This window comes from Artemia sp. Qi Xiang Cuo, chromosome 8 (genome assembly GCF_049724085.1).
Source record: "Artemia sp. Qi Xiang Cuo chromosome 8, ASM4972408v1, whole genome shotgun sequence".
Lineage (NCBI taxonomy): Eukaryota > Metazoa > Arthropoda > Branchiopoda > Anostraca > Artemiidae > Artemia > Artemia sp. Qi Xiang Cuo.
In genome coordinates this window covers 54,168,264-54,180,470 of record NC_142801.1, presented here as the reverse complement: position 1 = coordinate 54,180,470, position 12,207 = coordinate 54,168,264, and the positions used below count along the sequence as shown (strand labels likewise).

At 35.1% G+C, this 12,207-nt stretch overlaps 1 protein-coding gene across 2 annotated transcripts in view; it reads left to right on the top strand.

Moving 5' to 3' along the window:
* LOC148949568 (uncharacterized) overlaps window positions 1-12,207 on the top strand; it is a 62,756-nt gene that overhangs the window by 4,499 nt on the left and 46,050 nt on the right. The window contains exon 1 of one of the 2 annotated variants that reach the window (XM_089093017.1): window positions 1,479-1,497. The exons of the other annotated variant lie outside the window; for it this stretch is intronic. The gene's annotated coding sequence lies outside the window, so the exon portion shown is untranslated. Of the gene's footprint in view, window positions 1-1,478; window positions 1,498-12,207 lie in introns of those variants that run through there. 2 annotated transcript variants of the gene reach the window in all.

Genomic DNA, 12,207 nt, shown 5'->3' with positions numbered 1-12,207 from the left:
TGGCACCAAAAGTGTTTTTTTTAGTGATATATCGCACTTACGGATGGTAGAATTGATAGAGGCACGTAGAAATGAGCAATAGCTTTCAAGGGATCCATTAAATACAACTCTAAAAAGTTCTGGTGGCCTACTAGTCCCAGCGTTTCCACTTGAGATGTGGTACCAAAAGTGCTGTTTTTAGTGCCATTTGGCACTTGCAGATGGTGGAATTTATAGGAAGAGCGTAAATATGAGCAATAGCTTCTATATGAGCTATTAACATCTGTCTACAATGTTCTGGTAGCTCACTAGCCCCACCCCATGAGAAATGGCACAAAAAGTGCCATTCGTAGTGCCATATCGCACCTGCAGATTGTTGAATTTATATAAAGCACGTAGATAACTGAAATAGCTTTGTAATGAGTCATTAAACATCTATATATGATGTTCTGGTGACCCGGCAGCCCTGGAAAAGAAAAAGAAAAAAAGGGGAGAAAGGTCAGTGTAAAAAAGTGATTTTCCTTGTTCTTCAGGTTGGGGGACCGTAATTTCCATGTACAAGGTTTTCGACCATGCTGATTCCAATGGTACAATTTTCATTTTGATCTGACGCCATTTTCGAGGGGTTTCAGGCTTTTTTCGAAATCATCATAAATTTATTTTCGCAATAAACTTTTACTTTTAAAACGAACCGAAATAATAGTTACAATTCCTGAACCAGTGTCAGATGACATTTATGTTCATTATGCAGTTTTTTACAAAACGTGTTTCTTAACTTTTGGTTGCTATGGGCTGTTGTTCGCTCTTTACGAGGTTGCAGCTGCTGCTGCAACCATGATAGCACAGTTGAGCATGTTTTAGATGAAAGTTCCAGATTGGTCAGACAGGAAATCTGTAAATAGGGTCTTATTTTAACAGAAACCAACAACGACCTGTTTTGTGTCACCGCCTATGTTTGATGACAATTATCTCGTCAGGTTTATGCTAAAAAATAATATTTTTCTGACAATAATTTTTGTTTGTGTTTTAGTTCAAACTTTACTCTTTACTTTCGTCCCAAAAACTTTTTTTTATAATTATTTTGAATTAAACAACTTTTCGTCTATGAGAGGTGTTTTGATAAGATACTTCCACCCATTGTACTGAGGTTTCTCGCAGTATATGGATATCATCTATGCCTGGTATTTTGGTATTGATAATTTGGCTCACATTAACATTCCCCATAGAAAAGAAATACGGCAACAAAAAATTAACAGTTCATTCGCCCTTTATATTCTGAGGTCCTTTTTGAAATTCCGTCTTTTTTTAGCAGACAATTGACAATACTTGTACGTTACTATTTACGCAGACTAATTACAATCATTTCCTGTTTATGATTCCCACAACGACATAGTTGAATAATTTTGAGTCTCGAAGGCATTAATTTGAGCAAAAAAAGTCGAGAAAATTGGTCAAAATACATTTACGGTCAGTTTGCTTATTACTATAGCCTAGTTTCAGTATAGTTTCTTTGTCCGTGTAAGCCATTTTCTCGTTTTAGGCAATTTTTTTTCTTTTAATATTTTCGATAGAATAAAAGTGGGACTTGAATGTATTACCACACACCATTGGGAGTCTATTTCACATTGTCTTTTCAGCTGAGGCGTAATTTGCTATAGGGCAGGGGTCAACTGTCCCTCCCAGAACTTGGGTTGCCCCCATGCCCAGCTGAAATTTAGTTTCTACAAAAATTTTGTCAAAACTAAGATAAGCCTGTATAATTCAAGCATTCACAGAAGCGAGTCAGTTTTCTTTAGTATTCCTTTGCCTTTATGGTACTATATGGTTCATTTTTCAGTTTTCATTGTCATTTTAACTTGATGTGGGAAAACAGGCTCCAACGCTGCCCCCCCCCCCCCACCAGGATTTTGATGATATTACACCACTGCCTTTCAGTTTAGACAATTAATCAAATAGAATTTAAAAAATTGTCAAGCAAGCCAGCAAGAATTATTCTTGGTGACGGGGATCCTGCAAAAATATTTCCTAGGAGGAGGGAGGGTAGATTAGGTTTTTTAAAATATTCTTAAAAAAAAAAATTATAATAAAAAGTTTTTTATTGTTTACAAAAATAGAGTTGTGAGAAATTCAAACTTTAGCCTAAAGAGCGAGGCGTTGAGGAGGGAACATCCCCTTTTATATACGGAAATAATTTCTGTTCGTTTTGAGTTTTAACGTTGCTCCTTACTTTCAGTTAAAAAAAACTCATTTTTTTATTTAAATTTGAACGTTTTTGAATTAATACAGGTTTTGATTTTGGCTCACCGTACATGAATAATTAAAACAAAATTTGCATATTAATTTTACTTTTATTTGGTTAAATGGCTTCCTCGAAAGTTGTTTAATTTTATTTACGAACGTTTTTACTAGCAATAAATATAAATACGTAAAAGACTTCTATATTCATATATTTTTAATACGTATAATAGGGGGTTCACCCCCTAGTCAATACTTCACTCTTTTCGCTAAAGTTCGAATTTTGTTCCAATTCTTTAAAAATGACCCCTTAATCACAAAGGCCGTGAATTAGAATAAATAGCCCTTATTAAAGTACTAAAAAATCTTTGGCTTAAAGAGCGGGGTATTGACTAGGGGGCGAACCCAATCATATGCGTAATATTTTCTGTTCATTTTAAGTTCTGATATTGCTTCTTACTTTCAGCTGAAAAACTTTTTATTTAATTTAATTTCTAATCGTTCTTTTAAATAATGGTGGGAAATCCGGCTCCCCCTTCATAACAATGTCCCTTTCCCCATGAAAACTTCCTCCGTGGAAAGAGCCTACCACATAACCCCCAACTCATTCCCCCTGCCCCCACTACCAGAAAAAATCCCCCTGAAAACGTCTGTATACTTTCCAATAACCAATGCTATATGTTAACATTGGGTAAATTTCATAACTTTCAGCGCTCCCCCCGAGGACTTTGGGGATTAAGTCATCCTAAAAGACACAGTTATCATATTTTCGACCATGCTGAACAAAATGGCTATCTCAAAATTTTGATCGGGTGCCTTTGGGAAAAAATGAGCGGGGGAGGGGGTCTAGTTGCCCTCAATTTTTGGTGACTTAAATAAGGCACTTTAACTTTTAATTTCCATTCCAATGAGCCCTCCTACGATATTTTAGGACAAATGGGTCGATATGATCACCCCTGGGGAAAAAAAAATAATAAACACGCATCCGTTATCTTTCAAAATTTCATATTTTTGCAGATAGGAGCTTGCAACCTCTGTAGTACGGTTCTCTGATACGCTGAATCTGATGGTGTGATTTTCATTAAGGTTCTATAACTTTTAGGGGGTCTTTCCCCCTTTTTTCGAAAATCAGCCAAATTTTCTCAGGCGTGTAACTTTTGATGAGTAAGGTTAAACTTGATGAAACTGATATATTTTAAATCAGCATTAAATTCTGATTCTTTTGATGTATCTCTTGATATCAAAATCCCGTTTTTTAGAGTTTCGGTTACTATTGAGCCGGGTCGCTCCTTGCTTACAGTTCGTTACCACGAACTGTTTGATTATCCAAGTTATGAAACACATTTTCAGTTTAATAAGTAAATAATGCTTTTGTAGTGACGACAAATGAGAAAAATTGTTAGTAAAATGGGCAGAGATAAGCCAATGCAGAAAATATATAGAAAAGTTTTTTCCTTCCTCCATCCCTTATAATAACTTTTGCAGCGTACTTGACGCTTTTTTAAAACACTAATGGTTCAACAAAAATTGCGAGTAATGCAGTACTGAATGCAGAAGAAATTATATATTTGTTCCAAGTGCTTAGAACTTTCAGTAAAATTATCGATAGCTTTTACAACGGTTTTAGAAGAATGCCACCCTCCTTTATTAACGGTCAAATTTCTGTTCTTTTTTTGTCTCTATTTATTTTAGAGAGAGAAGGATTTATTTACAAAATACATATTAAACAACAAATTGTTGCTACCTCCCCTAAAAAGCAAATCTTTTCCAAGGAGGAGGTAGAGACAACAAATTCCTTAATAATAAAAAGAACACTAGGTCACATAACACTTTTTTTTAGTAATTATTTTTGATGAATTTTAGTTCGTTTTTTAGAGGGGGGGGGATAAATAATTGAATAATTTTGTTTTGTCTCTTGGGGTATAATTTTAACAGTAAAGTCGAATTTGTTTTTTGTATGATTTGTGGTGCTGATTAGGATGTACGGTTTGTATTAGTTGTTTTATAATTTATTTTATCCTGTATTATTTTTTTTTGCCACCCCCTTGGACAAGTTTTTACCGTCTTGGGCCGGCTGTTAACACTGATATTGCTTCTTTGGTTTAATAAATGTTTATCTCTCTCACCGACACCACTAATATCATCAAAACAAACAATGAATACAAAAAAACAAATATTATCACTACGTTTTCTTTGGGAACTTCTTATCATCATAATCCCTACAATAAATCAATCAAAAGTTATATTCTACAAAAAAAATTTTCCTGAATGCTTTTTCTAGACATAGGAAGGTCTCCAGTAATCTTAATATCACTAGTGTGATAATAGGCACCACAGAACCTACAGGAAAACCTACAAGAATATGGTCAAAAGTGTAATAGATTGAAAACTTACATGCAATTACACATGAATTGCGCAAGGAAAAGCCATGCCTGAGACACTACACTCACGCGTGAATATTTTAAAAGTTGGCACACTATAATGCATGCTATGAGACTAAAGTCGAGGTTTTTTAAACTTGGCAGTGTATAATATGGTCATACATGTTTTGAGAGTTTGGTCGTAATAATAATTTAAGCATACAGGTTTTTTCTGTTTTTGTTGTCAATTGCACAATGAATGTACGTCATGAGTTCACGTGTACATTCTTAAAAAAAACTGGTATGATATAAAGTAGTCAAACATGTTTTGGGAGAACGCGCGAAACTATGTAACTCAACATCCGTTTTTTATTCGTCCTTGAAAAACTGTATAAAATGTTCATGCACTACAATTCAATTTTCATTATGTTTTAACATATTGAGCATAGTACACTACATACTATTAACTTTGAAAATAATGGATTCGTCAATTGTCAATGTGAGTACAGCTTACTAAATTTCATAATTTATTTCCAGATTAAAAGAATTTACCAGTGAATTCAAATTTCAAAGGAACTTAGCCCCCCTCCCCTCCAACAATACAAACTCTTAAAATAAAATTAGCATATTCGATAGAAATCACTAAGTATGCTTTTTTATATTATGTAAATAAAATCTCTCCTCCACAGCTATGTTTACAGGTTTTAATTGTTTTGAAACAGTTCTTTTTAATTCAAAAATGTCCTTTTCCAATCGTCTATCTAAAATGTGCTGTCTTTTTCCGGTTTGAATGAAAAGCTTCGGTGTTACAAAGAGAGTGACAGTTTTGGGGCTCAAATTTCACACGCTATTGCTATCATAAATTAATGGCATATGCTTAATGAATTAGCAACACGGATGTTCCTTGACAAAGAGAGAAAATTGTATTCTAGTCTAATTAAAGGAAATATATTTTATTTTCAATTGTATTCCATGATTAAGAAGGTTTTACGATGTGAAAAAAAAAAAACAAAAAACTATTTCATCGTATGGAAAGTAAGGGAGGAGGGAATTCCTTATGCAGACTAACGTTTCGAAATCCCCCTTCCCTCCAAACTCAAAATTTTCCAAAATTTTACTTTAAAAGCTTTTCTTTTTAAATATTTCTAAAGTGCTGATGGTTATAGCACTACAAACATCAGAATTGACTTTATAGGTCAAATTATGTTATGGGGTGATGTTTTTGAAATCCCCCTTCCCCCCAAACTCAAAATTTTACAAAATTTTAATTTAAAAGCTTTTCTTTTTAAATATTTCTAAAGTGCTCATAGTTATAGCACTACAAACATCAGAATTGACTTTTTAGGTCAAATTATATTATGGGGAGATTTTTTTGAAATCCCCCTTCCCTCCAAACTCAAAATTTTCCAAAATTTTACTTTAAAAGCTTTACTTTTTAAATATTTCTAAAGTGCTAATAGTTATAGCACTACACACATCAGAATTGACTTTATAGGTCAAATTATATTATGGGGAGATTTTTTTGAAATCCCCCTTCCCCTCAAACAAAAAAATTTCCGAAACGTCACTTTCAACTCTTTTATTTTTAAATATTTCTAAACTGCTAATGGTTGTATCACTACAAAAATAAGAATTGACTTTATAGCCCAAATTATATTATGGGGAGATTTTTTTGAAATCCCCCTTCCCCCCCAAACTAAAAAGTTTCCAAAATTTTACTTTAAAGGCTTTTCTTTTTAAATATTTCTGAAGTACTAGGACCTAGAGTACTACAAAAACCAGAATAAACTTTAGAGGGCAATTTATCTGTAAAAGAGGGCTTATTATTTCCTTACTAAATTTTTCTTCTTTTTTAAGGATGTGGAGGTGGATTCATACAATTAACCTCCCTCCGAAAACAGACCAAGATGGGGTGATATCACATCGATGCAGGCTGCAAGACCATCAATCATCAATTCAATTCAATTCAAACTTTTTATTTCCTCTGAATACGAAGAGTAAAAAAAAAAAATAAAAATAATAATCGCTGATCAACAGGCCATAAAATTATTTTAAATTATATTACAGTAAGTACGTAGAGATTTTGAATGAAAATTGCCAAACAAATTAGCACATTATTCTATAGATCTTAAATTAACACTTCAAAAATTAACACATCATTTAAAAATTAAATCAAATAAATGAATTAAGCTTCGTGCGCAGCTCTGTATAAATTATGAGAAAAAACATTTAATTTGGATAAAAAATTCTTTTGATTTTTCTCCAAAACATCAACAGGGTTTTTTAGTTTATATGTATTCATTAAAAAAGTATTTGATTCAGATTTAGAAAAGTGGCAAAGTAACTTAGTAAAATTAAAAAATTTAGTTTTTACCTGAGCAATATTACTAATTCTAAAAAACAGAAGAAGCTATGAAGAAACTAAAATCTGAGGCAAAGCGACTGTATTATAAACCCAAGCCAGTGATTTCCAAGAAAGGAGATCGCGAAGACAAATTACAGCCCCTAAACTAGACGCTTTTTTACTTTTAACTGCTTTAGAAATAGAAGCACGGAATAGAGATAAAGTTGGTCCATAAGGAACACCAAGATATAAAAACGATTCCAAAGGTTTTAAAATACTATCATAAATACGGACAGAAATTTCTGAATTAACGAGATCATTAGCCTTAGGACCAAGAATTAAAAACTGACACTTTTCAGAGCGAAAACGAAGTCCATGCTCACTAAAAACATTTGCTAAAAAATCTACATTTTGTTGAAGTGACTGAAGCGATCGACTCAAAAGTATTAAATCATCTGCGTAAGCAATCCACGACAGAACATAACCTTTACCATAAATAAAAGTCAACCGAATTTGATCAAATAGCCCCGAACCAGTAATATTGAAAATCAAAGGAGAAATAATGCTTCCTTGTCTCAGCCCCCTACATAACTTAACATTATAATCACTAAACTGATTCTTCCACTTAATACGAATACGAGATGAGCCATACCACTTTTTCAAAACCAAAGCTACTGGTAGTGGGACATTATTCTTCAGAAGCGCAGTCATAGCCCAAGAATGGATAATTGAATCATACACCGCCACAAAATCTAACGCAAGTATATAAACTCTATCCCATTGCTTACAAAAGGATATTATTCTTGAAAGGAGGGCATGAACAACATCCATACTTAGACCCTTACGGAACCCAATTTGATTCAGACCTTGGTTACAAGGCTCCAAATACTTTAATAAAACCAACTCAAAAACTTTGCTAATCTGGCGCGAAACAGTAATCGGCCTGTAATCAGAACATCGATTCGTATTCCCTCCTTTTTTTGAAAGGGGTGAAGTGGTAGCACGAGAAAAGCTAGTTGGAAGAACTCCAGAAGAAAGAATAGTAGTAAAAAGAGTAGCGAGGAGAAGGATTGCTTTGGGGGATGCCCATTTTATATGGTTTGAATGTATACCATCATGATCAAAATAATGCTTACTTTTTAGAGCTTTAATTGCTACCGTTACATCATCAACAGAAACAGATATTTTACTATTTGGGCGGGGCTTTGAAATTTCTTCCGATAATAAGGAGTCAAGCCGTGATTCAACTGCCGCATCACCGGATGAAAAACTTGATTATAATGAGTTATCCAATCATCTAGTTTAAGAGAACTATTAGAATCTGGTGAACAATTATTATTATTACGACGTCTAGGATTAACCAAACTCCAAAGCTCATTCTTATCACTAGTAATCCTTGAACCAATTTCATCTTTTGTAATTTCATTATGCAAATGCAACTCAGCCAGAAAAACGCGTTTAGTTAATTTCATACCATCATAAAATAGTCCAGATCGCGGTTTTCCCGCGCAATTCCAAAGGTAACAAGCTTGAGATGCATTCTTTTGGCTTTGCTTTAAAATCGGGTTAAGGTTCCAACCTAAAACACGAGATCCACGACGGAAAGAATCAGTTCTAAATGCTTTATTAGCCCCGATTTTTAAACTATGAACAATTTCAAGGTAAAATAGATCAATATCAATTTGAGCAACATCCTTAGAATAATTTACAATTATTTTAGCTAAAAGTGCATCTGATTCTTCATGATATTTGTACATTTTTTCCCGATCCCAGATCATTTTATTTACAATATGAATAGAACAATGGATAATTTTAAAAGATGGAATTTGAATATTTAAATGAAAAGAAAGGTAAAAATGGTCACTAATAGGCATATTCAACCCAACATGAACAGGTTGTGGTAATAACGCTGCATTTGAGACCAGCACATGGTCTAGATTAGAGCAAGAACCAGAATTATGGACATACGTAAAATCTGCATCTTTTGAAACTATAGTAAAAACCGAAAACAAAGATAAAAGAGCGGAGGAGCGGACATCAGAGATAGCAATGTTGCAGTTAAAATCCCCGCAAATAAGCCACTGGAAATCTGATGGAACTTTCGCCACACATCGCGATAATTCTAAACATGCAAAATTGAAATCCAAATCTGAATCAATAGTATGATAATTTGATGGTAAATAGCCCGAAAAAACAATAATCCCTGGGATTCGAACAGCAACAAAATAACAATGAACGGCAAACACTGAAACTGGAATATTCTCTCGAATAAAAATGCAAACGCCTCCTGATGGGCGTCCACCTGTAGGTGTGGCTGGAGATATAAAACACTTAAACTGCTGTGACAAACTCGAAAGAAGACTAGTAGAGTGGTCCAGAAGATGATGCTCTTGCAGACACAAAATATCCAGATCGCGCAGCATAGACTGCAATACATGTTGTTTATCACCAAAACCATTCACATTCAGAGATATAATCTTTGCACTAATCATTTTTTATTCTTTGCAACATTTTCGATTAACTGTTTGCTGCGAAAGCTAAATCCAGTATGCTCATGAGATCCACAATGGAAGCAACAAGGTTTATTCTGGCAAGGGTTGTTCCTAGAGTGAGAGTGTCCACTACCAAGGCACTTGAGACAACATTCCACGCTAGAGAAGCCTGACGATATATGCTCTAGCAACCCGCATTTGTAGCACGTTCGTGGTAAAAACTTACAATCAGTAAGCCGGAAATGTTCGTAGCCAATGTGAATCCCATAACGCAAATAATGAGACTTGGCCGTCACCGAACGGAAGTATACACGATATGATTTCGAAACACCGATGCGCTGTATCTCTTCGATACCATGGTTAGAAGCACACGCACTCTCTGGGTTGATCGGGAAGTCCACTCGTGATAATAAACCGACAATTCTCGATTTGCGAACCTCAGTTTTACCGACCTTTTCATTCAAACAGGCTTTCAAGTTTTCGGCGTTTTGTATTTTCGTATGAATGACCCATTTCTGTTGCTGGGATCCTGATTCCTTAGAAAGTGAAATCCGCACTATACCATCAGCTCCATCCAACGATTTCAGAAAAGCTTCACGCTTTAAGGGATCATCACAATCTTGTGGTGGTGAATCTACTACAAGACCCACTGTTTCTGACTCGTTATTCAGCGGAGACCAGGATTTATCATTGAGTTTTTCTTTATTTATACAGCTCAAAACCTCGCTCTGTACTCCGTCACAACACTCTTTCACCAAAGTAGGAGTCTCTGCTACCTTACTTGTGACATAATCAAGTTTATCAATTATGCTAAAAAGATGCCGGTCCCAGGTTTGAATGGCACGGCTAAAGTGAGCATTTTGATCCGTATCTATCGAAGGTATCGCATCACTTGCAGTCATAACGAATTTCAGATTTGGCAAGCGAGGGGTTGCATCTTCAGAAATAAGGATGTCTAAAATATCCTGTGACAGGCTTTGCTTAGCAAAGGGGCCGCGACGTGCAAGGAGTTTATGCTTGGGGTTCACTAGAGATGTTAGGAGGCTTCTAGCTTGATCAAGATAATCATAAGATATGCTATATATGCTAGCTCCATTACAAGTTCTCTGGACCAGCCAGGAGCCTCTCAAGCCAGTGTCAGCTCTGCACAAACCTCTATGCATCCTGGCAGAAAATTCAAGAGAGAATGGATAGATTCTCATAATGCATCAGTCTCATCTAGTCAAGATCGGGGGGTCACCCCCTATCAAGCATTGCCGGGCTCTTCACGAGCAATGCAAGGCGAGAATGATGCGGCCCCTACATTTCTCGACATGTAAGTTTCAAATTTAAATGTGAATTTTCAAGTATTATTTCTCACTAATGATTATTTTTCCCAAGTAAATTTGAAGGAGTGTGTGTGTGAGCGGTACATGCGCCGCTTATTTTTCTGTAAACCCGATAATTCATTGAGATATTATACTGAATATTGCTAATTCAATAACGTCGTAACGATTGTGGTGTGTGTGTGTGTGTGTTTGTGTGTATTAGAGAGCGGTGCTTGCACCGCGTCTGCTCGATAATTCATTGAGATAGTATAAAGTATATTGAAAATTCAATAACGGCTTATTGTTTGTTGTGTGTGTGTGTGTGTGTGGGTGTGTGTGTTTGTGTGTGTGTGGTGCATGCGTCGCATCTACTTTATAATTCATTGAGATAGTGTAATTTATATTGCAAATTTAATAGCGGTGTAATGTTTTTTGTATGTGTGTGTGTGTGTGTGTGTGTGTGTGCGGTGCTTGCGCAACGTCTACTCGATAATTCATTGATAAATTATAATTAATATTTAAAATTAAATAACTTCGTAATGATTTTAATGTTTTTTGTTGTGTGTGTGTGTGTGTGTGTGTGTGTGTGTGTGTGAGCAGTGCATGCGCCGCATCTACTCGATAATTCATTGAGATAGTATAATGAATAATGCAAATTCAATAAAGGCTTAATGATTGTTGTATGTGTGTGTGTGTGTGTGTGTGTGTGTGTGTGTGTGTGTGTGTGTGTGTGTGTGTGTGAGCGGTGAAAGCGCCGCATCCACTCGATAATTCATTGAGATAGTATAATGAATATTGTAAATTCAATAACAATGTAATGATTTTCCCTGTGTTATTGTATGTTTGTGTCTATGTTACTAATCAAATTTGTAATTTATTATGCATTGGTTCTTTAAATAATGCTTTAAGCAAAAGTATTTAGTTTAAATAATTCTAGGAGGAATTGAGTTTTATGGATGGTATGTAAAAAAAATGAACATGATTTTTCAACTTTATGAAATAATGCTTATTTCACATAGAAAATAAAACCTTTTTTCTATAGATTAATGATATAGCACCACCATTGAGTGATGAGACACCAGCATTTACTGGACCAATTCTATCACCACCAGCGAAGTTCAGTGATGAACCTTCATTAGTTCTAGAGAATATGGAGTGGCATAGAGGTTTTCTTGATGATATTTTTGGGAATATGGCTAGCCTAGACGACTTAACTTGTGATATTGACATGTTTGAGGATCTGGAGTGGGCAGATAGTTTTATGCGTGAGCATTTAGGGGGTGTTACTAGTGCAACTGAACCAGGTCCTTATAATGAAATTCCAACTCAGGACAATACAGGCTTGCTCGATCACTGGTCTCCAAACACCTTGGAATATGTGCTATCAGGCTTAGGGGACCTCATACCATATCCAACCAATGTAATTGAACAGACTGGGAGTGGTGTTATTGACAATTCTGTGTCACCCCCCACCATTCTGCTTAATGATA